This window comes from Gouania willdenowi, chromosome 21 (assembly GCF_900634775.1).
Source record: "Gouania willdenowi chromosome 21, fGouWil2.1, whole genome shotgun sequence".
NCBI classification, from domain to species: Eukaryota; Metazoa; Chordata; class Actinopteri; order Blenniiformes; family Gobiesocidae; genus Gouania; species Gouania willdenowi.
In genome coordinates this window covers 21,577,410-21,595,333 of record NC_041064.1, presented here as the reverse complement: position 1 = coordinate 21,595,333, position 17,924 = coordinate 21,577,410, and the positions used below count along the sequence as shown (strand labels likewise).

The window sequence follows — 17,924 nt, the reverse complement described above, 5'->3', positions numbered from 1 at the left end:
GTGTCTTGTTACTATTCAGCAAAATATCAGGTCTGCTGTCCAAACTGCTGCTATATAACACATTCTTACTTTGAACAAACATGTTTTTGTTTTGGTAACTTTTCATTTTCAACTTCATTCGAAATTATTTTCTTTGAACATATGTAATGTGAAATGTGCTTGCAAAGCATTTGTAAAATGTGAAACATTACAGTTGATGTTGATATTAACATTCATGCATTATTTGAATCAGTTGTTGGGAATCAAACTATCTTGTCAAATCACACCAGCCTCTGTAAGAATAATTCCCAAAAACAATCCTCTACTTTTAAGCATTTATTTTATTTTATTTGTCACAGCAAATACATTATTATCTTTTTAAATGAAGAAAATGATGATGCTGTTTTGTCAAAATATAATGGAATAACTATTTTCTAAAAAGCACAGGATTATAGGAAGTGATTATGCCCATTTTGCCTTGACTGTAGTAAGTTTAGCTCCAGCTGGGGACATTTGTTGCATCTAGCCTCATTTTCTGTGTGTTTCCGTTATATCATCTGTCCATAAAAGCAAAAATAAAGCCCAAAATTTGCATATTTTCTTCCATCTGCCATCTGTGTCCCCTAACAGAGATCTGACGCCAGACTGATCTGCTGTGAGCTAACTTCAGCTCTAAAGAAACGTAACCCTGGTATGAGAAGTAACTAGCTTTGAATGAGGGAATCCTTTTAGAAACTGACCAACACAATCCCTGATCTACTCATCTATATTTATACTTAGACATTTCTGACTTCTACATCTTCTTCCAGATGAATTTAGAAGATCCACAGCTTTTCAAAGGTCAAAGGAGTGAATAAACTCAAGGTTTTACGTTGTATACTCTCAGTTTGTCATGCCTGGTAGAACTCAAAATGACATGTGATTGTCAATACAGATCAAGCACAGCAATACTTTGAGCTCCTTGCTGATGTTTCATTAGCCCGTGAATGAATATTCAGACTCTCCCTAATCTAAATAACACATGACTAAAGGTGTATGACTATTGATGATGTCCAGAATGACCTACTACTCTGAACCTTTATACAAGATCATCTGCTTTTAAACAAAATTATATAATATTATTTTTACCTCCGCCAAGGATCCAATATTTTTACTGGCATTTTTTGTTTGTATGTTTACAGGATTACGACAAAAGCACTGAACACATTTTGACACAAATCTAACCAAAGAAGGACTTTAAGCCATGGAAGAGCTCCTTAAATGTTGGAGGGGATCTGGACCAATATACTGATTCTGGATTCGTTTTTAAAAAATTGCAAAATCCCCATCTCCAATCATTGGTGAAATTTCATGTCTCATATCTCCCATTTGTAATTGCTGATCTTTAGGGAATTTGACTCAGTTATGTTGTGTTTGGTTCTACATTTACCCTTACCAGTTTTATCCGGATTGGATCTGTATTGTGCATTGAATCAAATTAATGAGTGTGACCCTTACTGTATCATTTGTTAATGGGTATAGAAATTTCTTACAAGCCGTTAAAGTGTGATCAATGATCCAAATATCTGCCATATTTGGTGTTTGGTGGAGGTTTGTGCTCTCTGAGTGCTCTTGTTTTCCAATGCTTTCCACATACAGTACAAAGAAGGAAAATTGTGTATCAAAAATGAATAGTTGCAGCAGACACATATGGGAGTCTAATAAACATCTATAATCTTAACAAAACAGAAATTGGGGATGCACATATTGGAAACCATTGCACAGCAATCTAAAACAATCATGGCTCCATTTCCTGTCCCATTAAAAAGATTTTTAAAAAAAACCTGTTCAAGCAAAGATTATTTGCTAATACTGTTCGAATGTTACAATATTTGTCTTTAAAACCATACACACTATTAGGTGAACCTCACTGCAGCATTCAGCTAATGCACAATTTCTGTCAGAGCCACATTAGTGAGAGAGCTTTGTGCATCTCAGTTTCAGCACTGTAGCTCTTTAGTCTGCGAATCAATCCACCGCGGATTGCTTAAAATTCAAGCAGTGCTATTAGTGTGCTTGCAGCTCATGTTTCGATTCCTTTTAATCCACTTAGGGCCTGAGAGGCACCAGGACGGAGGAGACAGACTCAAACAAAAAATAATAAAGAGAGAAAGAAACCTGCTGCAAGTGTGACACCTCATAACAATGAAAATATATGTGCGAAGCATCAAAATGTTGTTTACTGTAGTGAAAAGGTAATGCTTTTAATTCTGATGGTTCATTAAAACAAACACTCAAAGATAGGATTAATGGGATGAGATCAGCAAATTCAGCTTCACAAGTCTTGTTTAAATTGTGAATAAGTAAAAAACACTGTTTGTAAATCAGGTATAAACATCCTTATCCTGCTCGAAATGTAGATTTTGTACTTCTTGGGTCAACATGCTGAATCACATCGAATACTGCTATAATGACTAACAATAAGAGGTTATGTTATTTTATCTGAACATATCTTATATTATCCTATAGTAGCTTAGCTTAGCTTGTATTTAGCTTACTTTAGTTTGTCTTAGCCTGTTTTGCCTTGTTTTATCTTGTGTTTGCAAGCTGCAAGCAAGTGTACATAAACCTATTACATGTTGTACAGTGGGTTATGAATATAGCAATGCACTGATACTTCATCAGCAGGTAATTAGTCATCTTTTTCATTTAGTACATATTACGATGACATGTCTTGATTAGCTTATGCTTGGTTTAGCTTGAGGTCATGGTACAGAGGTTGGGAATTTTAGCTGACGTCACAGGAAAGTTACAGCCTCCCATTTCAAAAACCTTGAAAACCAGGTTTCCTCTGAAACTGCAGAGTAACATAAAAACAACAGTGACAACTTGTTTTTGTCAGCTTAGCACATAGAGAAGTAGTGACTAAATTTGAGGTTAATTCACAATCTAACTCATTTGGTAAGAATATACACCAACGCATACTGTTAAGTGAATGTGTTGGACAGGTACATTGACGCAAAAGGGTACATCCAAACAGCCTGGAAGTGATAGCTAACCTTAATCAGTAAGTGAGGTTCTAAAATTTGCATTTATATACAGACCCTAAGCCTTAGCCTACAATCTGAATATTAACCAAACCAATTCTACTAACAATGCTTTCTTTTTTAGGAATATCCATTCTTTTAAAAGCCTCAACAATGGTCAATTCAAATATGTTAATATCCAATGACTTTTGGGGAAAGCCATGGGAAAAAGTGGAAAACAGTTATGGGACGCAAGCTCAGGCTTGATCACCCTGTAGCTGGCCACCTTTGATGAGTGTGGTTAAAAAGGCCAAAACACCCCTTGATTCAAAGGAAAACTACCAATGATGCGTCCCAAAATGTACCTGTACATCCTTCCCAAATTTCATGTTACTAACATCTTTTGGGTGACCGTGGCTCAGTGGTAGAGAGGGTCATCCAATAACTGAAGGGTTGGGGGTTCGAATCCTGCTCTAGCCAAGTCATTGTCATTGTGTCCTTGGGCAAGCCACATTGCCTAGCATGAATGTAGTGTGTCAATGAGTGTTGGTGGTGGTCAGAGGGGCCGATGGCGCACTATGGCAGCATCGCTTCTGTCAGTCTGCCCCAGGGCAGCTGTGGCTACAATTAGCTTGTGGAGTGAAAAAATAATGCACATCAATGTAAAGCGTTTTGAGTGTCTATGATAAAGCGCTAAATAAAATCCAAGGCGTTATTACCTTTTGACACGAAGGACAATTTAATGATTCTACAATATTGCTTCAGATTTTCATTCCATGTTTCTTATACACACATAACATCCTCACATCATATTTATATATTTTTAAAGCATGTCATGTACCTGTATGTTATAATAACGCACCACACTGCATAAGCAGAACAATAAAAATGCCACAGATATATGTGCGAGTGTTTAGTAGACCCACAGCGATAGCGATGAGTCACAAAAAAATGACCAGATGGTGTCAGAGGAGAAAGAAGAAGAGAGGGCAAACATCCACAGGGTCAATGGTAGGGGGGGGAGGGGTCAAGTGGATGCAGGAAAGTGAGAGGCAAAATAATAATACAAAAAAAGAGAGCAGCAGAACGGACCAATTAGCGACACATAAACACACAGAAACACGCGGTCCGTCAAACAAATCCGGCCTATGAATAATACAAAATCATTAGTATGGCTGAAGGGAAGTCGTATAACCTTAAAATGAATGCAACAACAAATGAGCAAAATGCAACTAAAATCTACAAAAAGTGAATTAAAACAGGATTTATCCATTTTCAAAAAAAAATCCAAATACTATAAATCAACTCTAAAGATAGCAGACTAGAACATTTTGACCAGTACATTAATTCAAAAGAAAAAGCTTGAGAAACATGGTGCAAGATCTACAGTATCTCTAAATTTAATACCAATTCTTGATATAATGTGAAAAATTCAAATTAAAAGTCTTACAAAAAAAGATTATCGGACTGAAACAATGTAACTATATATAAAAAATGTAATTCTTTAAATCCTATTATTGTATAACAATGTTTCCATGAACTATTACTACAAGTGTAATTTGTAGGGAAACAAGGTATTTTACCAAGACGGAAAGCAAAATTAATACTGCAGTACAACATAACATGACAGAATTTGAAAATTAATGGAAACTAAATCCAGCGTGTTTTTGTGTGATCACAGTGTTGTATTATATCCATGCTAAACGGGCTGATTGACAGAAGCAGCCGGCTGAGGCAGAGCCGTCTGTTCCCATCCTCTCTAATTACCATCAGGGAAGAGCAAAAGTGGCAGAACTCATGGCTGAGCGTCTTCCTTTACTCACAGCCGTCAGCGCAACAGCTCCTTGAGGTCTGTGTGTGACACAGGATGGTGTGGAGTCAAACCTGCCACATCACAATAATTAAATCTGACTTACAGAGCATCCAGTGAAGTATTTTTACCTCTACAATGTCACAAAGAAAGTCTCTAAGGATGGTGACGTCACCAAATTCATGCAGAGAAAAAACTGGCGCTGATGAAATCCAATCTTGTCTGGGTCAACAGATAAATTTGAAATAAATTTGGACTTTAGCGCTAGTCACGATGCACCTCGAGAGGCATCACCAGTCACAATGCACCGAGGACATCTGCGACACTGTTAGGTACGAAGAATTAGATCCTGTTTGACTATGTAACCAATCAGTGAAGCAAACAACATCTGTAAAATGAAGGTGTCAAACACACACACTGAAGTAGTCAGACAAATGAGTCACTGATCTGTGCAATGACAGAGTCCAGACAACGACAATCAGAAAAAAGTATGAACAAACTGGCATTATTCTGTTTACACATCAATGTCATTAATTATAGTAAGTTTGGGGTAAAAAGAAGCTGTTTGATGGGGTGATGGTTATGCGTTTGTCTCATAATGCAGGTTCAGCTCATCAATGTGTGGCACTGTTAATTTTGCTTCACAATACATGAACTAATATATCAATTATATCAAACTATATCAGAATATATCGGTATTTTTTATCAACTAATAAAAACAAAACTATCATTTTGTCACATAGGATGAAAACCAATCAGAACTCCTGTGATGTTGTGGTCTTACGCATTGATCACATCAAATCTATATTTACAAACATTGATACCATCCCATATCAGGTTGATAAATTGTAATAGACTCTTATGCTTCATATTTTAGTCGACAATATCTGTAACAGATTTCCATCCATTGTGCTGGTACCTATCTCCAGCTCTCAATGGGCGTTATCTGGAACACATTTAGTTGACTAAAACTAGACTATAACTGAAATAGTCCCAATGAATACATTTTCACTAAAACTAAGTTGCATTTTAGTCAAAAGACTAACTCTAAATTAGCTCTACAAATTAACAGTGGTGTGTGGGCTTTTCTCTAGTTTCTCACACAGTCTACATTCACTGGAGTTTCTTAAAATCAACTGTAAGCCTTAGAACGTGTCTCCTTGTGTTAGCACTGTGAACAACTTAAGCCTCTTTCAGCTCTACACTGCCAGGATCTCTAAATCAGCTGTGATAGATACACCCCAACTCTATACAGAATGAATGAATGAATGTTAACAAGAACTAGACAAATTTGCATCGCCGCGACAATGCAAGTGGGAACGCGAAAAAGAAAATGGAAAAAGGATTGCCAAGTGTTTTTTGTCAATAAACACATGTTCACACACACACTACCAAAAGCTTAGATATGTAGTTTGAGAGATTGCAAAGGGCTAGATTTGAACCAGGGTCCCCTTGATGATGGCTTGAAGATTGGTAGAAACAGGCACTGATCACACTGAGAAGTCTGAGGGTAAAAGTACTACTTGTGGAAGCAAAGTAAAAGATAAATGCTAAGCATTCCCACTAAAAGTACAATTATAAGAAAGAAGAAGATTGTAGCAACATTTTAAGCTATAAATTGTAGCCGTAGCTGCAAAATTAAAGCTTTAACAGCAGTTTTCCTAAAAGTAAATAAGCAACAGCTTAGCAGGCCTCATCAATCATTCTAAGGATTGCACACGAAGCCAAATTTGCACAAAATCTTAAATTACATTAAAACTAAGAGTTAGCATTTTACAAATTAGATATCATCATTGTCACTAAAAAGCAGAACAATTCTTTTTTTGAATGGTGTAAATCGGTTAAGTTTTGCATTAAGCATGACAAAGTGGGTTGATAAAAAAAAATCATAAACATTTATTTTGTCAGAGTGCAACCTCTTACTAAGAATTGTAGATTAGACCATATGCAACATTTTAGTGCTAAAGTTGTGTCTCCGAATTAATAATAGACAGATATATAGGGGTTTACAGTAAAGTCATAAAACCTAATATTATATTAAATGTATAGGTGTTGGCATCTTACAAATTACATAGCAGCATTGTCTCTACGTAATGGAACATTTTGGCATTTGAATGGTGTAGATAGGTTAAGAATTGGCAGAGTAGTAGCAGGCCAAAATATCAGAATTCTGTTTGTAAAACAGAATTCATGCTTTTGCTAACAAACAACAATTTACATTTTCCAATAGAACATGGTATACATTGCAAAAATGGAGCAAAAGTAGTAAACCAATACTTAGGGAAAAAGGATGAGAAAAAACTAAATATGTACAGTATATGTAGGTTTATAGATATATTGTGTTAGATGCCTAGGTATCATAAACAATACTTCCAACTCATAAACGTAGGAGCTCTGGGCTGTTTCAGGTTACGAAGTATACGTTTACGAGCGAGCAATGTAGAAAATGCAACAAAGTTGGCTTGCGATACAAGTTAAAGTGACATTATCACTGCATACACCAAACATACTTGTTCATTTTTATCTCAATATCTGAGCAGTGGGATGTATTCATTCATTTTTCTCCTTAACTTCCTTTCCCTTGTATTCCCCCCTACACTGAGATGTAATACTGCCCTCCCTTTTTAAATGTCTCCCACTAATAAAAGTCTGGTTTACTGGGCTGGTCATAGCAAATATTTTACGTTATTTCTGCAAGAATAAAACATGCATTAACCTCTGATAACATATGCAGACAAGGAAAAAAAACAAAAACAATTACAAAGGGTTATTTGAAAGCAAAAAATGTTTCTAATCCTGCTACCTGATTTATCCTACGGGGTCAATCACCTTGCTGTCAATCAAAAAAAAAATCAAAAAAAGCCACCTTATCGTTCAAAAAATAGGCTATATCGATTTAATTTTGTTTACTTAAGTTTGAAAATGTTGCCCCTAAATGCGTGCTGTGAAACTAGTCTCGGGTGAACTCATTTCCCTGAAAACCCACAACCACTCCACTTCACTCTCATATTTCTGTTTCCATCTACAGTTGCTGAGGCAGCAGAGGAGCCGCGGCCTGAACCAAAGCAGCACAGAAAAATCTGGAACATGAAGAAAGAAAAACCGATTACCGCCTCGTCACAATGCTGTCTTTATTGCTAAAGAAAAGCCAGACTGTGGAGGAATCACGGCAGAAGGTTTACATTCTTTATCATCACCGACACATTTTTCATTTTCTGTGTGTGTGTGTGTGTTTGCAGAACAATTCTATACCATGGACAACATGAAAGAAACAATGAAGTTTATTCAGCTCGGCTCGGCACGAAAAATGACTATTCTGAGCTTGCTGCACAGCTTTACCCATAGAAACACTTTACAGTGCACTAATACACATCCATTGATGAAGTGGTAACTAGAAGGAATCAGGCTAAAGAGAAGGAGGTACTTGAAATCCATCTCTAAAAATCTCTATCCTGGTAGAGCAGAGACACACCCAGGCCTTCACAGCAATGTCTCGGTGGATTTTTTTTTTTTTTTTTAATGGAATCACTGTTGCATGGAGGCGTTTATTCAAAGAGCAGGCAGAAACTTCTCATTTGATTCACACCAGCAATTAAAGAGCAGCCAGATGCCTTTGGGAGAGGGGAGGAGGAAGTACGGGTGAGGGAGGAGGGAGAGAAAGAGAGAGATCACAGGAAGCATCTAACGGAGAGGCGATAAAGCTTCTTTCTGTGCACAGAAAGCCTTCCTTGCTTCCTCCCACATGCAGATTGACTCTTTCACAGCCACTAGCGTGCATCTCCATTGTCACACTCTGCATCTATTCATGCCTCGGCTCAACCAATTTGTCAATTGTGACGCATGTGCCGAGAGGTTTTATTGTGACTTCATCAAAAGCTGGCAGGTGGAAAGCAGGATTTTATTAACAAATAACACAGAAGTACCAAGTTAATATTCACCAGATACAATATTACACCTGTTCATAACGGCAGCTTTGGATGTTATTCCTCGTCATTGAGCACCAGTAGCTGGTTCTGCATTGTGTGTGGAGAATAATATCTGTTTACTTATTCTGAGCAGCCACCAGTGACTCACAGCAGGAATCCTGAATTTAATATCAAGAGATTTGTTGATTCATTTAATTTTTTAGTAGAAAAATCCAATATCACCAGATCCTCCCTCTGTATCTGATAGTCATAAAATAATAATACACTACGGGACTGTGTCTGAGTACCTTTGGTAATCTTTTTGATTTTGAACCTATACAAAACAAAACTGCATTAATTGTACTTCATTGTTTTTGGGGATAATAAACTGAAACATTTCAAACCAATTGCAGTAAAATTAACTATTGTAACACACAAATCTAATGTGTATACCTTATAACAGTTTGACATTAGGGGTAACATGATTATGGCCTCTGATTTTCCGTCACTTCGGAAAACGGATTGAAATTATGGTTTTCACCTCCTGGAATGGAAACAGCTGTGATGCGGATATACGCGTGCCTTCATGTGTTGGGAGAATATCACACATTTGCATCATATTTTTCCCCTTATAATGGGTGTTTAAATGTGTAGCAAGTGTTCAACTGAATCAAGAGACAAACCTACAAATTCTTACGTAGCCAATCGGTCGCAATTGATCCCACAAAACTTTGCTTAAAGGTAGGGTAGGTGATTTTCAAAAGCTAGCATGATTTTGAATGTAGCCTCCCCGACGGCTCCGCCTTTGCCCCCCTCCCTCCTCCCCTCTGTGCTCCATCTCACTCACATGCATGCGCATTGCTGCTGTAGAAGAGGAGCTCAGCTCATCACTTGTATTGTGTAGAAACGTCATTGTCTCATGTTTCATTCAGCAGTAAGTAAACAATAAAATGTACCATTATATATGTTAAAAAAACGTGACCAAAAACTCTGTTTTAAGTCTGTCAGCTGTGACACGCTTTCAGTGTGAGCTCATGCATGCGAGGGATCGAGAACAAGCAGGGAGACGTGATTGGTTAAAAAAAACGGTTGTTTTTCTTCCATTGGTTGAAGTTATTACAGGTTTACAGCTGCTACAGATGATGGATTTTCTTTGTTCCTTTTTCAGAGCACATAAGATCTTAATTTCTGTCAGGACATAAAGATAATTTCAACCAAAAACTTAAAAAGTGTATCTGGAGAAAATCGCCTACCCAAGCTTTTATTTGAGAGTGATGTCATGTTCCACATTTTTAATATCGTAAAAAAAATGGATTGACAAGAGAAACTCAATTATGATGGTGCTACGCATGGGTGTGTGTTTGTGTGTGTGTAGCTTAAAAGCTTTTAAAACAGTTTAGCTCTGACCAGTGTTGCGCGGTAACACGTTACTTGTAACGCGTTATCACCCCAACGTCACTTTTGACAGTAACTAGTACTGTAACGCAATATTTTTCTAAAGAAATAATGCCATTACCATTACAATATGGTGCGTTTGTCCGTTACTTTGCTAGCTGCAGTGTACTTCCTGTTTACAGCGGCGCTACATATTTTCGCGGGACGCCGTGTCAACCACGGTAAAACAGTAGAAGAAGAAGCATTGTCAGCGTATTTCTGTTTACATCACGTGCGGCAATCATGGAAAGTCAAGGACGAGCTTCTCAGAGTGGAAATACGTGCATTATTTTTGTCTCCAAAAGATGCATCAGTGAAGCTAAGCTAACGCTGCGGCTGGATTTTAACGGACTGTGACTGTTATCCAAGGACAGGTCAGCCAAACTATTGCACGGTATGTTGTTGTAAATATGCAGCCTGTCGCTGCTGCTGAGTCACTGCTAACAGCAGCTCATTAGCCTGATATGTTTTATATCATTGTGTAGCTGAGAAAAATGCTGTGAATGAATTTTTCCACATTTATTTTTATAAGCATTTTCAACAGCAGAATGTGCACCTGGAATATGCACAGCTTACTTTACTTTACTGTGCTAAGGCTGAAAAAATACTGTTTTAATTTTGGAGCAGCTGTTTTGTGCTTTATATGCACATCATTTATGGTTGTTTTATAGCAGTTGAACAACAGTGGATTATTATATTATTACAGCACTAATATGAAGCTGTATGGACACAAATGACCCAAAATAAAAAATACATTCTTTAATTCTAACGCATTACTTTTTGATGTAAGTAATCAAAATAGTAACTGAGTTACTTTGTGAATGAAGTAACTAGTAACAGTAACTACTTACTTTTTTCAGTTACTTTTTTCAGTAATTAGCACAACACTGGCTCAGACATAGGATCATTTGGGATCATTATTCGATCACCATCACGCTGAAGAACAGTGAGCAGCGTTAAAGTACGTTTTGGGTTTTATGTACAATATATATGATATTGTAGGAGGATGAGTTATTAATAATGGGTTATATAAATCAGAATATTAATTATGATTATTATTACTACTTCAAATTTTGCGGGGTGCCACTCCTTTTAACAGGAGAATTATGTCTAAGTTTTTAGACTAAACCCATCAATGTGAAACCAGGGAAAAGTTCTTCGGTTGTCAACGACATTTCCGGAAAATATATATTTTTTTCTATTTGACAATATCATCACTAAATATGTGTCTGCATTAAACACAAGTTCAAGTATTGGTAGATGTATAACAATGGTGCACAACCAGCGAAATACCACATATATTCAAAGAGCCTTGTTGTTAGCAATATTGCAAATCTCTTTTTTCCAACAAGGTATCAGGCTTGTTTTTATTTCAATTTTAGTTAATAATTTGTCATATTTGCCTCAGATGGTTCATGTTCTGTGTAGTTTTACACTCGCTTTTAGACTTTAACCACCATATCTACTGCTCAGATTTGATGCAATGCATTGGCGCTGCTCGATTTAGAAGAAGTTTTTAAAAAACAGAAGATTTTTGGGTGTCTTGGCAAATAAAATACTTTTCTTGAGGCAAGACACGTGTAAAAGAAATCTGCGACAGTTAGCTTACAAGGACAATGTCCTTCTGCATGAACACATTCATTGATGTGACACTGTCTCCTTAAGTATTAAACAGAGCTGCAGGACTGATCCAAACCCATTCAGACCACAGAAAGACAAACCTGTGTGAGGATCAGATAGAAGCAGGAAGCCCAGTGTGATGTGTGATGTGTGTGTGTGTGTGTATGTGTGTGTGTGCTCGCACCACAGAGGACAGCTCAAGGTCAAACCACACAATGGTGAATTATTCATTCTTCAAAACACACAAGGTCAGATCTTTGGATGCTTGTCTAAATCGCAACAATTATTTACATTTCATGTCTTCAAAGCAAGTAAAAGAAAAAAAAAATGTTTTGCTAAAACCATAGCATCTGCACATACTTATGATCATAACTCCACCTTCTATGCTGCTGCAGCATAACCTGCAAATTTCCATCTAAATAAGCAAAACGCTAAACAAGCAAATTGCTCGTCATCGATCTGTTTTTCCTCCAGGTTATATGGCGGGCAGGTGGAGGGGGGGGTAAGATAGATTTTCTCTCAGTTGGATGGAAGAAAGGCACCGGCTGGTCTAGCCATGAAAAACTGACCAAACGATGTAGAGAGAAAGAGGGAGGGGGAAACGAGGGGGATTAACATTTTCTATATTAAGATATTTGTGTCGCATAGGGTTAGGCAGAAGTAAACACACGCAACTTCCGTTCCGTTCCGGAAACTCACCCGTGCACAACCCTGTACCCAAACCGAACGTCCTGTACCCAAACAGTTCAATACAAATACATTTATTGTTACACCCTTAGTTGTGGACATCATGACAAAATAGGAACGGTCTATCCATGCACCGTTTCCACATAATTAGGAGAGTATATATCTGCTCAAAATGTCTTAGACTAGAGACAAAGTTCCTGTAACAAATGAAAAACAACTCTAGGGCCCACCATCCCTAAACTTTATGCTTATACAGATTCATTTGTCATGGCAACCATGACTTATTTATTGGATTCATTGTTTCAGAGAACAGATCTCCACAACTCTAGAATTAATATTCTTTATATTCTTTGATTTGATGCATTGCAATGTCATTACAAGCTAAACCTGCTGCTTGTGTCCATCTGTCTAATACTAACGATCAACAACGCACACCTGGTCTGGCTTGGGATGGGGGACGTCTGATTGTATTAAGGTCAGCTCTCCAGATATAGACATGTTCTTTTTCAACAATATTAGCATGTTTACTTTTTCTGGCAGCAATAGAGACCTTTGAACACTGACTTTGTCTCCTGCAGCAAAGAAACATTCATTTGGGACAGATGTAGCAGAGAAGGTAAAGTATTCTATGGTCCCTGATGCCCCTCGCTCATATTGCGATACCACTCGTAACATCAACAATGGATCTTGTAAGGTTTTAATATCACAATGTATCGTTGCACAATATATCATTTCAACTTTATGTATTTATTCTCATCTATCCCCTCCATTGCTATTTCAAATAAGATGAAGCCACTATGGATCACCAAGAAGACATAGTCATCAACATTACCCGCCAGATTAGTTCTCATTATAACTCTCAACCTTTTCCTAAATGTCCTAAATCTAAGAACTTAGATGTATACATAAGAAAATATTATCACATCAGAATATAAAATTACTAACCGTCTTAAACGGGTTCAAAGAAAAGCTGTCCCCTTTGAAGATACCGCGAACATAGCAAAGAAAAACGGAACAAGGGCAATAACTCCGGAAAAAATAATTGCACACTTCTCGTTTTTGAACTCCATCAAGGTATTGATAACCTGAAACCATACACCAAATTTGGGTATCCTATCTTAAACGGTTTCTAAGAAAAGCTGTCCCATTTGAAAATATCTCCAACAGAGTTAAAAACAAAACAAAAAAAAGAACAAGGGCAATAACTCTGGAAAAAAATATTGCGCGCTACACACCGAATTTGGTTATTCGATCTTAAACTTTCTGACAAAGCTGTCCAATTTAACTTGGATGGACGGACGCACGGACGGACCTCAAACCTATATCCCTTTTCCACTTTGTGGTGGGGGATAATAACCTAAATAACAATGCTTTGCATTCTGTTATCCAATACAAATTAGGTTTCAAATATCAAGTGAACAAATGCTATGTTCTCTCCTGCAGTTTAACATTAACTTCCTATAAAAAATAAGCCACATTATATATGTGTATTTATTCCAGATACTGCAAAATGAAAAAGCTCAAGGTGAGAATGTGAGTACACATGCATCACTGTAGCAGTGTTAGGCACTAGTGGCATATTTAAAAAAGAAGACCAAAAATCTGAGAACACCAGAAGAGGGAATTCCTGCATATGAGTGGTAAATGGACTCAATTTATATAGTGCTTTATAACCACAGAGGCAGTCCCAAAGCGCTTCACAATACCAGCTTATTCACCCATTCACACTCACCTCACATTCACACACCAATGGGACTGAGGGCCGTATTTCACTTTGTGCTCCAAAACTGTGACACACATCTTGTGTTGTCATGATGCGTCTGCTAGAATGTGAAACCCGTCACAGAACAAGCAGAAACAAACAGTCTACCACTTGAGGAAATCCATCATTTGCAGCACAACCTGAGACCCTGATTGTTAGCCTCATTAGTACAAACATGTATCAGCCTCTTCTGACTGGCTCTCCTCAGGATAACACACTACCAGGTCTGACTGACCCAGATTCTTTTGTTTTGTCAGCTCTCTAGTGGTCTCTTTCTTACATCCTGCCACAACAAAGCTGCTGCTTTTCTCTCCCCCTCTGCTATGATTAGGATTTTATCACTTCCCTTTCTTTTTTTCTGCCCTTCTCTCCTTTTTCTTGCCTTCCTCCTCACCAGTCACAGTGATTAAGTGGTCAGTGAGTAGCCGTCTCTGCCCGTAATCACCACGGTAACTCAGGGCAGCGCCAAAACGCCAGGAAAAAACCTTCCATCACCGCCTTCGCTGCTGCAGGAAACTGATACATCAAGATGTAAATTCTGGCCTTGCTGCTGCTCCTCCTCCATCTCCACCGAGGGGGAAAAAAACAAGGAGATGATGGGGAGAAGGAGAGAGTGGGAACAATGAGGACGAATGAGATGTTAGGATCAAGGGGAAGGATAAAAAATAATGAAAGAAAGGACTGTAGAGGAAAGAGAAGAGGGGAAATAAAGCAAGGATATAAAAGGTAGAGAGGGAAACCCACAAGGGAACACAGCACTGCAGAGAAGATGGAAGAAAGAAGCAGGCAAGAAAGACAAAGCAATAAGAAACAAGGAAAGTGGAGGTGAGAGGAAGATGAGGAAGCAAGGGAAGAAAAACAGCGGGAAATAGGAAATGAAAGCTGAAGGTGTGCGATATGGAGATAATTTTACATCATGTTATGCAGTAGGTAGATTTGTATCCTGATAACGATATATATCCCAATATATTATCTCTTACTTAAAATTACATGGAATGAAAGTAAAAATTTTATTCATTATATATAAAAATGGTTTCTATAAAAAAATTGGTAACATGACCTTTTCCTATTTCTCAATACCTTTAGGATTTCGCAAACAATTTCTGCGATTGTTATGGCCTAAAACACCTGATCTTTGCAGAGTGACTAAGTCTAGGTATTTTTTTTTGTAATAAGGCTTTATTATTTTCTATAATTTGCATAGACTGGTCAACTCCCCCCTCAAAAAAATTATTTCATATCATTGCAGAAAAGATCAGATTCACAACAATTTACCAAGATATGGATAATTTTCATCACAGTGTAAAGGTCTAGTGCAGAGCACACAGAGTATCAGTGTTTGTGTAAGTTTTTAAAACAAAAAAAAAAATGGTATTTCTTCTTTAAGAATCTTCTCAATGAAGGAATATTTGTGACTTTTACTATATATATACCGTTGTCACGTGTTCTGATTTGTATATTTGTAAGTGGAAATGCCACAAGGGATGCAAAAACCAACAATAATGAACACTACTATCATTTTAAACCGTACCTGTAGTGAGTTTGGCAAGCTCCATCAAAGATCATATATGATAGTAAAGGTTTGGTTAGGTTATATTTTTTATATCGCACTACGATATATATCATTATATCGCACATTAGTGACGACTGTATGAAATCTTTGTTATCCATCCTTTACTTAGCTTGCCATTACACACAAATACACAAAGCCAGAGATCTTATGTCAGGCAATAATAAAATCAACTTCTGACAGGAGAATATAAGATAATACAGAGAGCAGCCTATGTTAAAGATGACACAATACCACATGTTCAAACAGTATCACTAAACAACTGTCTCAACAATGGCAGCTTAAACTATATGCAAATTCCACACACTGCTGATAAAAAAAGATATAAATGCTAACATCCAATAAATATAAGACAAATAAAATGAAGCCACTATGGATCAACAAGAAGACATAGTCTTCAACATCCCCCACCAGATTGGCTGTCATATAACTCACAACCTTTTCCTAAATCTAACTTAGATGTACACATAAGAAAATATTATCACATCAGAATATAAAATTACTAACTATCTTAAACGGTTTCTAAGAAAATCTGGAAAAAAACAGAATAAGGGCAATAACATTGGAAAAACAAATTGTGCACTTCTCATTTTCGAACTCCATCAAGTTATTGATACCCTAAAGCCACACACCAAATGTGGTTATCGTTTCTTAAACGGTTTATGAAAAAAGAGGTCCCCTTTGAAGATACCTTGGACAGAGTAAAAAAAAAAATGGAAAAAGGGCAATAACTCCAGAAAAAATAATTACTCGCTTCTCATTTTCAAACTCCATCAAGGTATTGAAACCCTGAAGCCACACAGCGAATTTGGTTATCGTATCTTGTGGTGGGGGATAACCTATTATACATGCATGAATATGAACACATGGGAGTAGTTTTAATCTAAATGGATGAATTAGAACAATAAAGCACAAAAAACCAAAGGTTGTCCAAATCCATGCCATAACAACTGCATATAGTTTTGATGTTTGTCTTCTTCCATACACCTGAATCTGATGTCATCATATAATTCTGCAGTAATGTAATGTGCTAAATCAGGTGCGTGAAAACAAGTAGCAATCTAAAACATGCAGGACTGCAGCTCTCCAGGCTTCCTTTTGTTCATCAAAATGCAATTGAAATTCATATCATGATGGTGCAGAATGTACACCTGGTAACGCACGCCAAACATGAGATGAAAATGTATCTTACGTTTGTTCTGCAGCGCCCCACACCAGAGTTCCTGTGGAGACAAAGACAGAATTCACTGTGAAATTTGAAAGTGCTATGCTGACACCTTTTTTTGCTAATAGGGTTTTTAAAGAAGTGTTTGTGTTGGTGACATCTTCAGGTTTCAGAAATGATATCATTCCAGCCCCTCCAGTTCCCCACCCGAAGCAGCAGACTGCTTGTCTGAATGTTAATGTGATTCAGGGCTGGTGGAGGATGTAAGCCGCTAATAATAAAAAAAAAAAAAACGCTGCACAATTTATTGCATCCTGAGGGTGAGAGAGCTACACACACATGCACTCACAAATATGAAAGCACAAACGCACACAAGCTAGGCATTACTGACCTTTCTGCCTTTCTAAATAAAGCGTAAGCCACAGAAACCCACAGGGTTGCAGATGCAATAAAACACAAAAGATCTCTGAAGAGAAGGAAGCTGTTCATTATTTATTTTTTTGTTTTTTTTTAAAAGCTCTTAGAAATCTACGAATAAAAGGTCTGTGTGCGTGTGTGCAATGGCAACAAAAAATAAATAATCGTAAAAAATGCACAAAAACACAACTGAAAGATACATAATGATGTAAAACAAAACACTAAACAATATTTATACAAAAAGTACACAAAACGACAACGAAAACGAACAAAAATATACAAAAAGGCTCCATAAACACACAAAATGACTCCAAAAAACATACATTACAGAAAAATACACCAAACGACAACTAACATATAAAAATTACTCAAAATACACAAAACTAAATATTTATACAAAAAATACTCAAAATGACAAACAGAAATGCACAAAACTACACCAAAAAAGATACAAAAATACACATGACTCTCAAAAACATACATTACGAAAAAATACACCAAACAAAAAAATATATAAAAATTAGTAAAAAAAAAAAAAAAAAAAAAAACAACAAACACATTTATCATGCG

The 17,924-nt window shown here is 37.0% G+C and overlaps 1 protein-coding gene across 3 annotated transcripts in view; it reads right to left on the bottom strand.

Annotated features, from left to right (window-relative positions):
• Positions 1 to 17,924, bottom strand: part of enox1 (ecto-NOX disulfide-thiol exchanger 1) — a 111,607-nt gene that overhangs the window by 61,180 nt on the left and 32,503 nt on the right. For 2 of the 3 annotated variants that reach the window (XM_028435354.1, XM_028435352.1), the window contains exon 3: positions 16,965 to 16,995. The exons of the other annotated variant lie outside the window; for it this stretch is intronic. The gene's annotated coding sequence lies outside the window, so the exon portion shown is untranslated. The remainder of the gene's footprint in view (positions 1 to 16,964; positions 16,996 to 17,924) is intronic. 3 annotated transcript variants of the gene reach the window in all.